Genomic DNA, 16,119 nt, shown 5'->3' on the forward strand with positions numbered 1-16,119 from the left:
TCCCCTCCCAAGTCTAGGTAGCATTAATTACATCACGCAAATGTAACTGACACAACCTTTTCAACATTACTACACAGCCATAATTGTATATTTTAAAGTGTGTTTCATGCATAATTTTACTCTGTGAAGTAAATAGCACTCTATCAATTATGCCACAGCTGTTGCAGCAGGGAAAACGTTTCAAGACTAATTAACCCACATTTTCAAAATGCCCCCATTCACATCAACAACAGCAAAGTTTCAACTGCAGATCTTAAGGTTTTTTTTATTTATTTATTCTTAATTATCCATATATATATATATATTGTAATGATACTTTTAATTTTAATGTATGGTGTATATTGATAGCTATATGTGTGGACAGAAGAGAAAAATGAACACTGATGGCTTGTTTCAGAAGCACAATAACATGTATGCAGAGTGGACACACTTGTTTTATGACATGTCACTCCTCCCAGTCTGTCATCTACTATTTCAAAGCAGGGGGAAATTTTTTCCAATATTCAATAATCAGGGCAAGGCCATTGGGGATGTCTGCTGGTGTCTGGTCTAGCATATGTCAGACACCACAGGACCAGTCACTGGTTCACCAGCCTCTGCTGACACTAAATGGAGTCTGAGGGTGGGCGCGAGTCTTGACTGCGCTGTTCCAGATGACACCACACTCTGCAATCTAAGTTAATCAGTCTGCTTGAATACACTTTCTCGTCCAGAAGCTATGATGCATAATACAAAAAGGATTTTCTCTTGACGTTTCCTCAGGCATGTAATACAGCAGCAACTTCTCAGTCCTTCACGTATTACGTGTTACACGCATTAATCCTTGAAAAGTATTACACTTTTGAGTGTATTTCGTTGAGTGATAGCAATAGTAAAATATATGTGTATTTTTTTTTGTTATGATTGGCTTTTAATTCCAGCAATCTCTTGTTTCCAACATGAGATTACCTCCTACCTCTGGTGCTGCAAAATATTTACAAAAATAACAACAGCATGCCAAGGTATTATGGTATTAGGGTATCCATCATAGATTAAAGGGGGGAAAAAACAACACACTTTCCCCCCTTAAAGGGCCAGGACTTCTTTCAGTTTTATTTATGTCTCGGTTTCAAAATTGTACGTTAATATTCTAAGATGCCTACCTACTTAAAATAACATAACGTACAAATTTAAAAATACAGAGATGATAATAATTTTTGTAACACCCTGCAATTACAATGGTGCTTGAGGTTTTCTAAGGGGCACCTTTGAACAAAAATCTTTCCAGTCCAGCCAGCACTTTGTCACAACAGATAAACGGCACTCTCCTCTCAAGGATGACTGCGTGAAGGGGACCCAAAGATCCCCCTATGAACTGCTCACTGGCTTAATAAAGAATCAATAGCACTCTAGAGCAATGATGGAGTCTGCCTCCTTCAAATCCCCCTCCGGCCTTGCTGCAGATATACAGGAGTGCTAGCATAAAAGGTGCCTTGGTATCATTTCTGTTGACCTGCAATAGCAAAGTGTTGCATGCATTTTGAGCAAATGGCTTAGTGACAGAAAGTCTAGTCCACATAGTACCTGGTCCACGCAACGGTACGGTGAGAAAATGCCTTTTGAAAAATATTTGTAAAGAGCAGAATTAAAACACAGCAGTTGGTTTATTGTCAAGACCTTAAAACACACTTTCACAGTCTCACCAGTTTATTTAATTTGTCTAATTTAAAATGTCCAATATATTCAAGTGTGTTTATAACATAATTTCATAGTTTAGCATTGAAAGTCTGAAAGGAGTTTTAACAAAAGTATAAATAATGAAGAACGTTCCCATAAAAACAATATAACAAAAAAACTATTTTGTAAATACTCTGGCATCTTTAATGAATAAATATTAACAATACCATGGGACATACTGTACAAGTTCCCTTAAAAACAATAATTTTTTTTTTTAAAATTTAGTAAATACCATGATATGGCACCTTTGATTAATAATAATAATAATAATAATAATAATAATAACAACAACCCCATGGACATAAAAGTGTCAAAAAAAGTCATAGACTGGTAATGGTCCTAATTTTGGTGTGTAAATAAATAAACTCAATCAGGGTTGCACAAGAATCTGTATTTGCTATATTTGCTAAATTAAATCACACGCTGATTTAACGAAACGAAAACCGTATTCGTCAGCAGCATGACTGTCCGAGTGAATCTCAGAACAAGGCATCTAAATCATACCTTTGTTACGGCCCTCTCTCTCTCTATGAATAACGTTAAAGGCAGCAGAGTGTTGAAGAGAGGCACTGGAGTTTTATGTGAGCCTGTGGCAGGGGTCAAGCGTCTATTGTTTACAGAAAGAGGAGCAGCATTCACTTGCGACTAGCAGGCTCAATAGCATTTGCTGTTAGAGGAGGGACCCTGCATAAAATATACTCCAGCACACAAGGCTGTAGACAAAAGCAGAGCAGCCAATTTAGAGAGTCATTGAGAGATCCGATAATAAAGCAGGTCAGATTATTTTAATAAAGTCTGCGGGCATTTTTATATGAAAAATCATAATGATGTTACAGGCTCGTTATGTCTATTGAGTGATTGTGATACTAAATACAATAAGTGTGAACCTAAATAGTTTAAATACGATAAAGTCACACTGTTAAATGAATTATGGAGGAACATTTCAGTGTGCAGTTAGCTTATTCTATTAAAAATCTTGTGGATACTGAAAAATGAAAATCTCAAGCTAAATGATGAGCAATTTACCACTTTTATTTGTTAATATGGTTGGTTCAACATTTATCTTACCAGCTTTGCCTACAGTTTGCGTTGATGAAACATTCACAATATGTGGGTCTTTTACCAACAACAAAGTTGTCATTTGTAGAGTGTTTACTGTGAGACTCCGATTAAAGGGAAAAAAAACTCATCGTTCCAAACCCATAAACCTTAATTTATCTTCAGAACACAAAGTAAGATATTTATGATGAAATCTGAGAAGTTTCTGTACCTCCACATACAGCACCGTTATTACCACTTTCAAGCCCCAGAAAGGTAGTAAAGACGTCAAGTCACCTTTATTTATAGCGCTTTTTACAATACAGATTCTATCAAAGCAGCTTCACAGTGATAACATGAAAATAATAAAAGTTTGCTTTTAGAAGAAAATTGTGTCAATGTCCAATAATGTTGAAACAAAAACAAATATAACGACTTTATTTAAAGGGGTCATCAGATGTGTATTTTCCCCAAGTTGAAATGATTCTTTAAGGTGTTCATGTAAAGTTTGTAACATACTTTAGTTAAAATTCCTCAATGGTTGTGTAAAACAACCTTTTACTTCCTCAAAAGCCAACACATTCTCATCCCAAGACGTCATCTAATTGACGCTTTTAACCATACGTCAACATCCAACGTTTTAGGGTACACTTTAACGTCATTTACATGACAATCCTAGGGCGTTATCCAACTGATGCTTTACCTTTAGCGTCAGTTAGATGACGCGGATAGGTTTAGGTCTGTAGGATTAGGATTAGATAGCGTCATCTAACTGACGTTAAAGGGTACCCTAAAACGTCGGATGTTGACGTATGGTCAAAAGCGTCAGTTATATGACGTCTTGGGATGAGAACGGGCTGCCAAAACAGCTTTGTTCACAGTGACCTGTTTCGGTGCATGTCTCTTTAAATGAAAATGAGCAACTGCTCGCCCCACTCTTCTCTTCCTTTGGGGGTGTCCAGCAGAAATATGCTAATACGTGACAGTCCGTCAGTGGTCATGGGCGAAGCATGAGCATTATGACATCATAGTGCTCAGAAAATCCAAAAGGCCTGATTATTGAGAGTGTTTAGGCTTTTTGAAGATTAAAAAAAGGAGTGAATAGATTTTTTTTCATTGTATGGTGGTTGTGTCCACACACTGCAAACACCACAAACATTTATATGCAAACACAATATAAAAGTGAATTTTGCATCCGATGATGCCTTTAAGAATTTCTTTTCTTGCGTGTGAGTCTCTTACACTGTTCACGTGAGCACCACGACACATGCCTGTGATGTCAATACGGAGTCACGATCTGGCGTAGAATCTGGAAGTGCTGTACTGTGTTTAGTATGCCAAAAGCATCAGAGACTGACACGGAAGAGAATAAATTGTTGAATAAAGTAGTTATTTTGTTTGTTTGTTTTTTGCACACAAAAAGTAGTCTCATCTCTTCATAACATTAAGGTTGAACTAATGCATGGACTATTTTAACACTGTCTTTACTACCTTTCTGGGCCCTGAAAGTGGTAATCATGTTGCAGTCTGAAAGCTCTCAGATTTCATAAAAGAAATATTTGAATTTGTTTTCCGAAGATAAACAAAGGTCTTATCAGGGTTGGAATGACACGAGGGTGAGTAACTAATGACAGATTTTTCAATTTTAGGTGATCAAACCCTTTAAGGACTTTGAATTTTACTAGAATGATGGAAAATAATTTTGCAAAAAAAAAAAAAAAGCACTAAATTGGCCCACAGGTCAGAGTCAAAGTGATGGCAAAATAGACTTAATCAGTTCTACTCAGTGTAACTACTCTCTTCTGAAAATGAGTGAGTGGCAGATCAGCTATTGTGATATCATATAATTCTGACTCTAAATTGACTGGATGAGGCACATTAAAAGCCTTTGTAAAATGATTATAAACACAGCTGTGGTGGGACATTCTATACTAAGTTACTTCGTTAACTGATAAAAGTCCTGCGTTATAATTAACTATATTCTGATAAATATATATATGGATAATAAAATGTTCAAATACATTTTGGGCTCTATCTTGCGCCTGGTACGAATGACTTTGTACACTATAACACATGTATAATTCCTATTTTGCACCCGCGCAAAGCGGGCTTTTCCCTCCACAAACGCTCGTCGGTAAACTAGGAAATTAACTTGCTCTCCCTGGGCAGGTCGGTGCAAAAAGGAGGCATGTTTCGGTTCAAACATTCCCTGGTGCTATTTTGCAGTTTCAGAAAACAATTGCGCCTCTGACCAAAAAAAAAAACTTTTAGCCACTGACCTAGTCAAAAGTCAGTGGCGCGTTCTTCATAAGGCTATTTTAAGCGCGCATGGTTGGCCATAATGTAGCGGGTGCACAACACGAGCAAGGAAGGTGTCCATGAAAACGTAAAAACATGCATCTTTTTTCCTCCCACGTCTGTTTAACCAAAGCTGATTTGGGTGGGTTTCTCCCATCCTCATACATGTCACTTCTCCATCTTTCACTGCCCTGACAAGAACGTCGGTCTCCTTAGCTGTTAACCGCTTCTGGCGCGTGCCTAGCAAATCTGCCATAATAATAACAACCCGCCATGCAACATGCGCACTTGCTCACAAAGGGTATGTTGGATGACTCTCTGATTGGTTTATTTCACGTTACGCTCAAACCAAACCAATGAATAATGAAGCTATTTTAGAACAACCACTTTTAAACTTGCGTGGGGCGCAAGAGTCATTTATTACTCCGGTAAAATAGCAACAGTGCCCAAGACCCACCCACAAAGTTACTTGCGTTTCGCGCTTGATACTTGCGTTTCAGACCGTTAAAATAGGGCCCTTAATATTTATTTTTAGTAGGGATGGACAATAGGCCACCATATATCGGGATCGACTGAAACATGTTCATTTTTAATGTTATCGTTATCGAATATTTCGAAGCCAATAAATAATGGATTATTTCCATCAGCTGAGACACTGTTCTCCATTTTTATTTTGAATTATTTGAAATATGATTGAAATCACTTAAAAAAGGAAAATACAGTTAAGTAGCCAAACATTGTACAGTCTGTCATATGAAATTATAATGAGAACATTATAATTCTATGCTTGAAACATGGCTATAATAAAGGTGGGGGTGGCGGCGCAGTGGATAAGACACATGCCTTTGGTGTGAGAGACCCAGGTTTTTGAATCCACTGTGAGACACCAATGTGTCCCTGAGCAAGACACTTAACCCCTAGTTGCTTCAGAGGCGTGCGACCGCTGACATATATAGCAATTGTAAGTCGCTTTGGATAAAATCGTCAGCTAATTGAATAAATGTTACTGTTAATGGTGGGACTTGTTTTTTTATCAGGCTCTCGAAAATTAAATAAAAAGTACTTATCAGCCAATATATTGAATTATCGGTTATCGTATTGGCCAAAATTTTCATTTCGGTACATCCCTAATTTAAAGTTCTTAATAGATTTGTATAATGTATATTGTACTGTATATTTTATGTAATTTTATAAAGTAAAGTTTTAATCAAATGCTTGACTTTTAAAATTTCGAAAAAGAAATACTCCACTCAGGTCCTTACTAACAGTGATTTTAAGGGTTTAATGCAAAGCTGAGCCTATAGCTAACCTGAACCTAACCACTTATCCGTGTTAAAATAGCTATATCGCAAGGCTTCTTGTGACTTTAATAAAATAACTGAAAGTCCTGTTTCAACATACTGTACAGGCATAAATGCCTCATGTGTTGTACTTTTTCATGGAATTGTGTTACAGTGACTTGAGACCATCCGACTTGTTGGCAAACACAGATGCATTCAGGTACAGTATTAAAGCCTGACGGAAAATAGCGGAGTGATCAATATAGGTTTCAGTTTGCGTTCCTCTCTTTATCTTAGTTTTTGGTCAGTCAAAACAGATCAATGCAATATGGCTGCTTTTCAGTATTTAGACACGCTTTGCTTTACAAATGAGTCTGTCTGCAGTGGCAACACATGCATGAGAACTGATGAAATTCACACATCTCCTCTGCTCAAAATAAACCTGCTGTGAAGCCTTTTGGCCTTCTAAAAAAAAAACATTTAAAAGGAAAAAGAACATCATATTGTCCAACCCATTGTCCAAAAAGAAACAGAAAACAACATCATATTGTTCAATCCATCACCTTTCCCCTCCCTCTCTGATGTCCTGTCCTATCCTGTAGTTTTTGGCTTCTATTTGCTGCAAAAAAAAAAAAAAAAAAAAAAAAAGCACCCTCAGTGAGCCCTGGTCCACTTTGCGGTGCTGCTGGGGATTGGCAGTGAATACGGCGACCCAGCAGGACTTGCTGGCACCTGGTCGGGCGGCCTGTGCAAAGCCCCTAAGCCATCTGGGGGTAATTACCACTAGGTATTCTTTAGAGGACCAGATGGGACCACGACACAGAGGAGGGGAGAGAGGAGGCCCAGGGGGTCCTTACCCCTCCCTGTCATTTACAACATAATTCCATTCAGTGATACACTTAATCCTCCCACCAGTTAGAGGCTCTTTCAGACCGCTGTGGTCGCTGCTCCTTTTATGTAAATCCGCCCTCTCCTTAAAAGAAAAAAAAGAGAAAGAAATACAGCGACGTCTCTCCAGAGACAGGGAGAAATTATTCATCCTCAAATGCTTTCCGCCACCGCAAGTACTGTAACATATTTCCCTTTTAGTGTCTTTCTATCTTCTTCCCCTTGAAAGAAGAAGTGTTATTTGTTTAGAGAGAGAGAGACGAGTGGAGTGAGAGAAAGGAGGAGGAGGAGGAGAGAGAGAGAATAAGCTAAGCTTGTTCTGAGCAAGGTCAGTGTCAGAGGCCGAGGTGGCACCAGCTGAGGTCGATTCAGCCACCTGTTAGATGGATGCACTCTTCTCTTTCTTTCTTCCCCTCTGAACACTACTCTGCTCTGCCAGCCCCTCAAATTAAATTAACCAGTAAAATGTTAATCTCACGGGAATACACAATCAGATTCCCTCAATTCTAATAAGGTTATTCCAGGGGAAGGGAGGGAGGGATGGACAGATTTGAAAATATGTTCTTCTAAAAAGTACAAAGTGGTGCCATCTTGTTTTGTCTGCCTCTGTTTACTGAGCCTGAAAACCCTATTGGAAAATGTTATATTCTAAATAATCGATTCCCAACCAGGGGAGCATGGATCCCAGGGGCACCTAATTGGGTATTTTGTTTTGCTTAATCTATAATACATAAATTACAATTAGTTTATATATTAAAATGGCTAATTATGTTTTTTTTTTGACTCTATAATCCTTTATAATGAGTCAAAACAAAAGAATGCATGCAGTTTGTATGAAAATGATTTTCTCATTTAATAGAATTGCAAAATAACTTTCATACTATGAGAAATTGACTAATAAAATGCACCAATCAGTTATCGGAAAAATCACTTCCAATAGACCTTAGTTAAGGCAGACATATTTCATTTTTGACACAAGTTAAAAGAAGGCTGTGATAAATGATAGTAGCTAAAACATCTTAACATCAGGAGAAAAAAAATCACTAGGCAAAACCTCAATGAAACAGTTTTGATTTGTGAGTTGTAGACTTCTAAGGAACGCATTTCTGGCTTGGTCTCAACTTAAACTTTTATGGGTTTAAAAAAAAAAAGAAAAGAGAAATAATGTTCAGAATGTTTAAATGATATTTCAGCTGTGCTAAAATGGTTAATCCTCTCTCTGTATTCATAATCTCAGGTCGAAATCAGTCATTATTTATTGCAGCGTCTTTTAAATTAATGTACATCTAACAAATGCTCCCTGCTAAAATCTTTCCATTTGGAACAAATAAATGTTTAATAATTTGCAATGTGATTTATTACTATGCATTAACTCTTATTAGAAAGGAGAGTCGGTGAGGCAGACGAGTGATGTGGAGACTTGTGGCAGCGACTGTGAACCCCTGCAGTTGGCTAGCTCGTGCTCTCCACACATCCTAATTCAATTAGATCCTAACCTTTCCTTTATAATTTAGTGCCCTCTCCCTGTCTGTGCCATTCATCTTTCCATGATAAATATTTCATTGTTTTCCAAGCTCCCCAATCCCCCCCTAAAATGCAGGCCATAAATGAATATCCACTAAAGCTCTTCCCTCTCTCTCTCTCTCTCTGTGCTAACATAATGCTCGGCACAAACCTGAGTGCCTTAGAAAAGACATTTATATGAAAATCAGCGCATGATTAAAGGTAAAAACGCAACAATATGACTTCTAAATTATCTTTTGTTAACGTAAAATTGTTGCATTACGCAAATTTATGGAAATACTGTTGATGCAACGGTCTGGATTGAACTTGCATATGCTGCAAATATTAGCCGCAGAATTACGACCATAGAAGGATGCCCATGTGACATCAATGTGTCAGAGAACATGCTAAACAGCGCAGAAAACTGTTTAGTGAAGCAACAGTAACAGGTAAAACTGTTTCCCTAATGCTTAATGCATATTTAAAAACAGCAAAAACACAGTCTAGTCATTCACTGATTATTCAGTATACTGTGTAAAAAGGTTTTATGGAAATAAAAATAGTAACAAAAAGTTGACTCCAAACCAAATCCCTTTCAAGTATATCTCTGTGTGAGAGCTTTGTGAAAAAAAGAAAAAAAAAACAACTAAAAAACTGAACATCCAGCAGAGACTGCCAGATGGCAACAGTCTGAACTCATGGGTCGCTAACAAGCTAGATGGCATGTCACTGCATACCCGCCTGACATGTAGGAGGACAATGAGAGAGAGCAAAGGCCAGCAAGGGGCCTGAGGTGATCTGGGACAAGGCACAAGTCATCGCTCAGACTCTGGAGGTATATAGACCAGATTGGGAGGTGGAGATTGACATTATTAACATTCTGGGAGGGAACGATAGGGGTGGTCGTGATGGGGGCATGTACGTCTTTGATTTCAGCCCCCTACAACTGTTCCCCAGTTCTATGGCTCCTTAGTCCCATCCTTTCAAGTGCTGCAGAATTATGGGGCTCTTGCAAACAGATTGTAGGTAAATAAATAATGAAGAGTAGCAGGGGATACACAGAACAGTACTCTCGTTCGGGCAACACTGGGATAACATACACTTCCAAGTGAAATATTTATAGTCCTGATTACTTCCTGTCGACGTGATACCAGCTCCTACAAATTTTTCGCAATCGGCTCTGAGCCAACTTGGTAATATAAGAATTATAACACAAAATTGTGCTGAACGGGGAGGTCTGGAAATAGCGCTCTGTTTCATAACATAAATGGTATGACTCAAGACTTACCGTAATTTGTCTTTTTGTATGCTGCAGTTGGTTTGCTGCTGCTTGCCCGTGAGATGTATGTCTGTCTGATGATCTTTTATTAAATTCTATGAATTTCCAAATTTTTTTAGTCATGTTAGCCAGGATAGAAAGCAAGCACCTGAAAGGATTAAAAGGATAATAGACCGAAAGATGAAAGTTCTGTCAGGAACACTATTGACGGATACGATTGACAGTTAGCATACATTTAGGATTGGCGATTTGGTTCTGTTCTGGCCAAGAATTACCTGCACATCCATGTAGCCTAGCATGGATAAGGGCAGGGAGAGCAGCAATAAACAGAAACAGAACAGAATCAACATGAATGTATTGCAGATATCATTAAATCAATATTTTAACATGATTCAAGAATTTAGTCTGATTTAAGGGGAATCAGAATACCAAATCCTGACTGGACTGGAGAGGAAGAGCTGGGGATGGAGGAGGGTAATTAGCTCCTGAGAAATGCAATAGCTGCTGGTAAAACTGAAGGAGCTTATATGTATACAGTGATAGGCGTCGTATTCCAAAAGGTAGACGTGGATTAGCTGAGAGTCAACTGATGTGAGCTTGACTAACATGACCTGTAAGAAATGATGCTACACTATGGTCAGAAAACAATGGTTTATAGTCAGAAAAAGTTGATTTTTTTCTTACACGCACCTATCTTTTTACTTTAGAAAAGAGTGATTCATTACCTGGAATTGTGTGGATTACCGTTCATTTTGGGTGGTTTTTGAATTGGCAACACTAGAAGTCTGTTATAATCGCATTATATGGACTGAGACATTTTTTCTAAAGTCAAATGCATCTGGGAAAGCATGAGGGTGAGTAAACAAACTACATTTTTTGGTGGAGTGTATCTTTAAAGAAACAAAAAAACAAAAAAAGTTTTAAACTGACCTTAAATATTTATTTTTTGACCGCACCACTAAGGTTACACCCTCTTAACATATGAAAATAGGTTTAACAACAAAACACACGCATGCACACACACACACAGAAGAAACAATTTGAAACGTAAAAACAGACACAAAATAAAGCACCATAAAACCATTAACTACGAAAGAAAGTGTCTGTATTATTAGTCTACTGTTTATTGGTCCTGGTCTGTAATCCTGAATCAGTGAACAATATCGAGATAAATTCCTCTTTTCCCTGGGGTTTTTAATGCTGGTTGTGTTGCCACCTCTCTCTCCTCGCAGGGCATGCAGATGCCAGATGCAATGAATAGAAGCTCACAATGACAAACAAGCAAACAGACAGAAGAGCCAGTGAATTATCACAGTGCGCCGCCCCACTAATTAAAATTTACGCTTGTAACTTATGTCAGCATTGTGGGAGGGGGGCTGATGATCTTTCCTTTCCTTTTCATCCCGAGACGTGTGTGCATTACGGGGACAGACTGAACGAGCCCAAATTGAATACGCCCGCTCGCCCTGCAGCCCCGTGTGCGAGCACACTAGGGAATGAAATATTGGGAGCATTCCACTCCCCATTGAGAAGCCCTGATTGATCAACACCAAAGGAGGATTTGTCAAAACAACAAGGGCTGAGCCCAGTGGGACGTCAATATGTTTCATTTAGTCACCCGCTAAGACACAGAGCTTAGCTAGCAGGGACTATCACAGGGAATCAGGGGACGTTGCTAAGTGGGTGCTAAGCTAGGGGGTGTACATTAGCAAACAGAGCAGCACTTTGAATGTAGATACAGACTAGCAGTGGGTTAGGGTGTGGAAGTGGGTGGGAGATAAAGAGAGAGAGAGAGAGAGAGAGAGAGTAGGTGGAGAGGAGTAATGGGGGGGCGTTGACCTCTGCTCCAGCGGCTAAATCAGCAGGCTCAGCTGGGGAGGCTTTTAGCTACTTGCAGGACAGATGCACTGCCCTAAGCCATAATCTGCGTCCCGCTTCAAATGACAAATGGCACGCTGCAGTGCAGGAATATTGCATTATATAGTAAGTACCTCCCAGTCAGTAAGTTATAGGGCTGCACCTCGGCTACATATACTGCTGCAAATGTCCGCCTGCGGCCTACAGCACTCTACCACTCTGCCAGCCTGGACTTTGTTTTACAACACTCAATTAGATATGGGGCTTAACCCCTGACTTAATTTAAGGTATGATATTGCTTTATCCTCATACATTCTGTCTCTGTACACATAATGGAATGGATGCAGTGTTTAGTGGCATAATTTACACTGACAAGAATTTGCATTAAAATACGTGGCCAGTGTTGTGGCTACTTTAAAACTAGAGCTAACTATAGCTATTCCATGCTAATTGTGAAGTGAAACAGTTGAGCTACAGTTAAAGCTACTGTTATAAACTACAATTCAAGTTGCTAACAAAAAGCTGATGTACATTATAGTTCCCATTCGTAGTCACTTCGAGTTATGTCGAAATGACAACGAAATTGGGTTCGCTAGGTCTGCGGAATTTGCATGCCGTAACTCCGCCCCACTGTGTGGGTATAAAAGGAAGGATGCCGCAATATGCAGATATGGATTTTCTTTGGAGCCAAGAAGTTCTCTTCACTCCTGCAGCCTATTCTCTGACTATCTTTGAGAATCTTCTAGACGAACAGCTTCCAGTCTTAAGAGCAAGAGTTCCCTCATCCGCACCCCGATCTATTTTCTCCATGCGAGATAATACTTTGGCTGGTGGCCAGGGTGACTGAAGATGGCGGGTCCGGTCCACACCCCATCTTTCACATTGCAACCCATGCGGTTCCAAATGAGTTCGCTGACGAGAGCTTTCAGAGGACGCCGACGGGCCCATGATCACATTCGATCTCATCTCGTGTATATCGCCGCATCACAAGGTGAGCTGGAGTCCTCAGGAGATGATGTCCTCGTCTGTGCTGCCGTCCTCAAGTATGCTAGCATAACGATTCTGAACCAGAGTTGACAGCTATGCCTTCCTGAGCCACCGCAAGTATTGTGCTTGTGTGGAACCATCCGCCATGTCCCGAGCACTTAAGGCTGATGATTGGTTTTTGGGGGAGGCGAACCAAAATCCTTTCTAACCGGATGGGTAGAAAGTCCATGGCCATTTTTTTTTTTGCCACAAAAACGGCCAAGGACTGTTTTGTGGCAACACATCTGTGTCTCCACAGTGCCTCCACCTGGCATGGCGACCCTAAGCACCCCTCTAATGCCTGTAGGTTTTTTGTTTACTCCGGTTTGTTTAGACCTATAGAGTTGTGGGGCAGGCTGCCGCCTCACTGCATGTTATTGCCATCCTTCAGGGTGCTCAATGACATGCACGTGGGTAGGGCTGATTCAGAGCTCAACCAAGAGCTGCCTGCAATCACCGACCTTGCTCTACGAGCGACGAAGGTGACTGCACGCTCCCTGGGTCAGGTGATGTCCACAGGCATGGTCAGACATCTCTGACTTAACCTGGTTTATATGTGCAAGGCTCAGCGAACCCTGCTTCCTCAACTCCCCCATATCCCAGGGTGGCCTCTTTGGCGGCACGGTCGAGGACTCTGCCCAACAATTCTCAACTGCCCAGAAGCAGACTGAGGCTACCAAACATGTTCTGACCCTGCAGCCAGCTGCTGCTACCCAGCCAACGGCTCAGACACCTCAGTGACATCCCATCTCTGAGCCCCCAGAGGGCGGGGATGGCAGTGTGCACCTCTTACGAGCCTTGCCACTCTCGCCCCCCTCTATCGCCAGACCCCTGACAGAGCAGGCCTCCGCCTCCCACGTCAGGGCCAGTCATTCCGCCTTACTGCCCCATCGTGGGTAAACCTGTGTTTCACATGACCCCGCTGGTTCAGTTTTGGAGCTTCCAATCTGTCCAACTGGCTCACGAGAATCATCAGGCTCGGCTTTGAGATTCAGTTTGCATGGTCTCCTCCCTGCTCTGGGGAATTCACTATAAAGTGGTAGGTGGCAATGCCCCTGTCATGCGTGCAGAGATCATCACCCTACTGGCGAAGTGTATGATCGAGACCACCGTCCAGCCGAAATGAAGTCTGGCTTCTTCAGCCTCAAATTCATTGTGCCAAAGAAAACCGGGGGGTTCGACCAATCCTGGACTTGCACGTCTTGAACCATTCCCTTCTAAAAAGGCTTCCATTCAAGATGCTCATGTCCAAACGCATTTTCAAATGTGTGGCCGCAGGATTGGTTTGCAGAGATTAACCTGAAGTACGCCTACTTCCATGTCTCCTTTCTTCCTCGACACAGACGTTCCCTCGGTTTGTTTTCGAGATACGGACATAAAAGTGTCCGGTTATCCCTGTTTCCTCTCACCTTCGCGAAGGTCATCGAGGCAGCCCTTGTGCCCCTCGGCAATACGGTGTTCGCATCCTGAATGATCTCGACGACTAGCTGTTCTGAGCTCACTCTCAAGACCAGGTTTGCGAACAAAGGGACCTAGTGCTCCGGCACCTAGCTTGTCTGGGCTTGCAGGTCAACTGGGAAAAGAGCAAACATTTCCCCGTGCAGAGGATCTCTATTCTCGGTATGGAAATTGACTCGGTCGCCAGGTGCGTTTTTCCATTGATGAAGCGCGCCTGGAATTCGACTGGTTCCCACCACACCAGCTCTTTCTCTGCTATGGTGGGAAGCTGAAAGGAAAGGCTCTCTCCAGGCAGATGCTGTCTCACTGGATAGAGGACACCATTGCTTGGCATACAGCAGCAAGTTCGACCATGCCCTCTTGGTGCAAAAGGCTTCCTTTTGGGCTCTAGCACATGGCGCCTCGCTAACAGACATCTGCAGAGCTGCAGGCTGGGTAACACCCAACACATTCACCAGATTCCAAAGACAATCTCCGAGTGGAGCCAGTGTCTTCCCGTGTACTCACTTCAACCAGACTAGGACCCACTCAGCTGTCCTCGCTTGCTCGCCATTATACTCCACGGACTGTATACATGCGATATTCTTGCCTTCGGCATGCAGTTTTTGCGATTGGCTAGGTTCCGCTATGTGCATGGTGGGAATCATGCACAAATGGTTCACAAATGGAAATGCCATGGGTCTGCGGAATTTGCATGGTGTAACTCCTCAGCGAAGAAATATATCTGCACATTGCTGCGTCCTTCCTTTTATACACACATGTGGGGCAGAGTTACACCATGCAAATTCCGCAGACCCATGGCATTTCCTTACCATTGGCTCGTTTTATTTCTATCGAAGATGAGAGGCTTCTAAGCGAACCCATCATTTGACGTTTCGACGTAACATCTCCGTTCCTTACTCAGGAAAGAGGGTTACATCTGCAACCAAGACGTTCCCTTTCGTAGTCACTTCGAGTTACTTTGCATTTAATTGATCAAATGTGACAGTAAAGACATTTATAATGTTATTTCTATTTCAAACTGATGATGTTCATCAAAGGATAAATGGATGTATGAAAGGATGTATCATGGTTTCCACAAGAACGTTAAGCAGCACAACTGTTTTCAACACTGATAATAATAAGAAATGTTTCTCTACCATCAAATCACCATATTAGAATTATTTCTGAAGGATCATGTGACACTGAAGACCGTAATGATGCTAAAAATTCAGCTTTGCCATTATAGGAATACATGAACTTTTTCAATTTGAAGAGATTTTAAAATGTATTTGAAAAATGTAAATTACAAAATGACCGTATGTTGATAAACATAAGTAAATACGTTTTTTTTTTTATCCTACCGACCCACAAACGCTTTAACGGTAGTGTAGTATGTACTGTATATGAACATATTGCCCCCCAAAGACAGATATGGTATGGTAAGAGCCAACAACCAAGCAGAATTTTGACAACCTGCCGTATCTGATTTAACAAATGAACAAATACAGATAGCAGCAGTGAGGGGAAATGAGAAACAGATACAATAAGAGAAAGAATGAAAGAATACAATAATACAACAGGTTTGTGCTGTATGTGCTCCAAATGAGGTGGCCAGACAATGTGGAAGGTGAATATTCATTATGTTTTTTTTCATTATCATTTTTTTATAATGTAAGCTGATTAACATATGCTGACCAATAATCAAGAATTGAGATCAAAACCCACCTGAAAAGTGAATTTCAGGCCAGACATTTTCCCCCATCCATATATTCATAGACATATCCTGGGAATAAT

General features: G+C 40.7%; 1 long non-coding RNA gene across 1 annotated transcript in view; it reads left to right on the forward strand.

The window, feature by feature from the left end:
* LOC120461676 (uncharacterized) overlaps positions 1-16,119 on the forward strand; it is a 28,622-nt gene that overhangs the window by 7,525 nt on the left and 4,978 nt on the right. The window lies entirely within an intron of this gene.

The sequence above is a fragment of the Pimephales promelas genome, chromosome 4, assembly GCF_988280905.1.
Source record: "Pimephales promelas chromosome 4, fPimPro1.hap1.1, whole genome shotgun sequence".
NCBI classification, from domain to species: domain Eukaryota; kingdom Metazoa; phylum Chordata; class Actinopteri; order Cypriniformes; family Leuciscidae; genus Pimephales; species Pimephales promelas.